Source organism: Mus pahari, chromosome 1, assembly GCF_900095145.1.
Source record: "Mus pahari chromosome 1, PAHARI_EIJ_v1.1, whole genome shotgun sequence".
NCBI lineage: Eukaryota > Metazoa > Chordata > Mammalia > Rodentia > Muridae > Mus > Mus pahari.
In genome coordinates this window covers 148,632,771-148,635,697 of record NC_034590.1, presented here as the reverse complement: position 1 = coordinate 148,635,697, position 2,927 = coordinate 148,632,771, and the positions used below count along the sequence as shown (strand labels likewise).

At 46.2% G+C, this 2,927-nt stretch overlaps 1 long non-coding RNA gene across 1 annotated transcript in view; it reads left to right on the top strand.

Annotated features, from left to right (window-relative positions):
* Positions 1-2,302: 2,302 nt before the first annotated feature.
* The window catches only part of LOC110338913, an 8,000-nt gene continuing 7,375 nt past the window's right edge, over positions 2,303-2,927 (top strand). The window contains exons 1-2 of the long non-coding RNA XR_002381319.1: positions 2,303-2,545; positions 2,655-2,793. This is a non-coding gene — a long non-coding RNA (uncharacterized LOC110338913). The remainder of the gene's footprint in view (positions 2,546-2,654; positions 2,794-2,927) is intronic.

Genomic DNA, 2,927 nt, shown 5'->3' with positions numbered 1-2,927 from the left:
CCCTCTACTGGGGCATAGAACCTTCACAGGACCAAGGGCCTCTCCTTCCATTGATGACCAACTAGGCCATCCTCTGCTACATATGCAGCTAGAGCCATGAGTCCCACCATGTGTTTTCTTTGGTTGGTGGTTTAGTCCCAGGGAGCTCTGGGGGTACTGGTTGGTTCATATTGTTGTTCCTCCTATGGGGATGCAAACCCCTTCAGCTCCCTGAGTACTTTCTCTAGCTCCTTCATTGGGAACCCTGTGCTCAGTCCAGTGGATGACTGTGAGCATCCACTTCTGTATTTGTCAGGCACTGGCACAGTCTCTCAGGAGACAGTTATATCAGGCTCCTTTCAGCAAGCTTGTGTTGGCATCTCCAATAGTGTCTGGGTTTGGTGGTTGTATATGGGATGGATCCCCAGGTGGGGCAGTCTCTGGATGGTCATGCCTTCAGTCTCTGCTCTGAACTTTGTCTCTGTAACTCCTTCCACGGGTCTTTTGTTCCCCCTTCTAAGAAGGATCTAAGTATCCACACTTTAATCTGTATGGTAAGAACTTTGTTGAGTTTTAGATCATATTCTGATGCTATTCATCTGATTGAACTAGCACCCTGAAGGGTGCTGCTGACAGTGCAAAGCCAGCCCTGACCACGAGGCGGAGACAAAGCACTTCTCGGTGAGAGTGTTCCACACATAACCTGATGTCACCGCCAACTCCCATTTATGTAATATAGAAATCAGCAAAAAATGTGGCAAGAGCCAGGCGTGCACACCTGTGATCCCAGAATTTAGGAGGTTGAGACAGGGGGATGGCAAGTTTTAGGCTTAGCTGGGGCTACACAGCTAGACCCTGTCTAAAAAAAGAAGGTAGGTGAGATTATTCTTGGTCCTGTTGCTTGCCCTCCAAAGAATTCTTATCATTGGAGAAAATGCCAGGAACTGATTTTAAAACTAATTTGTGACTACAAATGTATCTTATTCATCTAAATACATGGCTTGTATCTACAGATATTTTTACCATTTTTCTTCCTCCCTAAGTGTCTGCCAAGACTGCAGGCACCTGTACTGGTCACTGTTTTCTTACATATGCTATTCAGTGTTGCAGATCTGCCCCACCCCAACTCTGTCTTTGTTGTATCACACACATTTGAATATACTCTATTTTCATTCAGTTTAAAATATTCAGATTTCTCTTGAGACATCTTTGACCTATGTGACATTTAGAAATATATTCATTTTGGTTTGTTTTGGACGGTGTTGTGCCTTTCGATTTTTGCAATTCTAAGATGGTAAGCCTAGTCTAGTACGATCTTGGACTTTGTGGACTCAAAAAAAAAAAAATCCTCCTACCTCTGCTGGCAAGTACTTGGGTCTAACAGCATGTATCACCAGTTTAGAAATATAGCGGGCAATTGTCAAATATTTAGAGGCTTCCCGGCTATGTTTCTGCTATTCTTAGTTTAATGTCACTCAACTCCAAGATCATGCATCTTTTTGCTTCCAGATAGTGTCTTGCTAAAGGCCAAGCTTCTAGCTCCCAGTCCTGAGTGCTGGGATGAGAGGTGAGTGACATCATGCCAGGTGTGGACGCCTATTTGTAGGACTTCTGTTTTTAAGCCTGTTAAAGTGTGGCTTTCAGTCTGGAATGTAACCTCAGTGAATGTTTTATCTGAATTTGAGAATGATGTTCACCCATACTTGTCGGATGAATGTTCTTCAAATGTAAACAGATCCAGATGGCACTGGCTAGGACCGGCTAGGTTCCTCTTGGCCTTGTGCATTTTCTGTCTGATAGGTCAATTACTGTCAGGCGGGTGCTGGAGTATCCAGCATTAATGGATTGAGCCTTTTTGTGTTTTCGTTAAATGGTTTTCTGTTCCCTTGGATATTTTGACTCCCTGCTGTTCAACTTGATCATATTAATGACTGTAGGTCTTTTTGGATAATAGACTGCATTTGTTTTGTGTGGAGCTCCTCTTTGACCCTGGTCATTTTCCTTGCACAAGCTGGCTCTGTGCCTGGAAGCTCTGAGCTTGCTCTCTTTGAGTCCCATCCCTGAAGTTTCCCATCCTCTGGGAGTCAGACGGACATCTTAAGCCTCTGAGGCTGATTTACAAACAAGAGTTGGTGGATCCACAGAACAGCAGCCGGGAACTAGGGACAAGGGTCACATGTCCAGTCAGTCAACGCCCTCCTTCACTATTTAGTCACAAATCGCTCAAAACTGTTGTTGGCTCTTCTTCAAAACTCTTGATGTTTGGCAATACCGCGTGCACTTTGACCGTAGCGTCCAGTTGCCTTGTTGGGCAGTTTTCAATAGACTTTCGCTTTGCACAAACATCTTCTCTGAGTGATCCAGCACCTCCTGCAGCTCTGGCAAACTCTGGGTCAGCCTGGAGTCCCTCGGAGCTGGAGCTGAGGTCAGAGAAGCCCAGGACAGCCATGAAGCCGTGGGTCCTCGCGCCTAACCACCACAGTTAAGAATTCTGATACGTTACCAAACCGCCACCCAGAAAGGATATTGCAATTTGGACTTCTACAAGAAATCAGAAACAGTAAAGGTAGCCTGAAAGCCACACCCAAATCACCTGCTACCGATGCTGAGCCAGGGTTGTGGGAAGGGGGCGTGGCTCCTCCCGCCTAGGCACTCATGGAGTCTCTTCTTTTCAGAACAGCCTAGCTGCCTGCAGGAGTGACTGAGGCTCTGAAGTCCAGAGCTTTGCGGAGTTGTCACTTGGGAGAGTAAACCTCCAATGGTCTGCCGGTGTAGTGAGCATAGCAACCTGAATCATTGTAAATCATATTTGCAGTGAGTCCTTGTTCTTCCCGTCAGCGTGGGGGGGGGGGGGGGGCAGAAGTCATCCTTGGATATTATTTTCCAGGAGCTAGCTATATTGCTCTTGAGATGATGCTCACAGAGAAGAATAGGCTGGCTGGCCACTA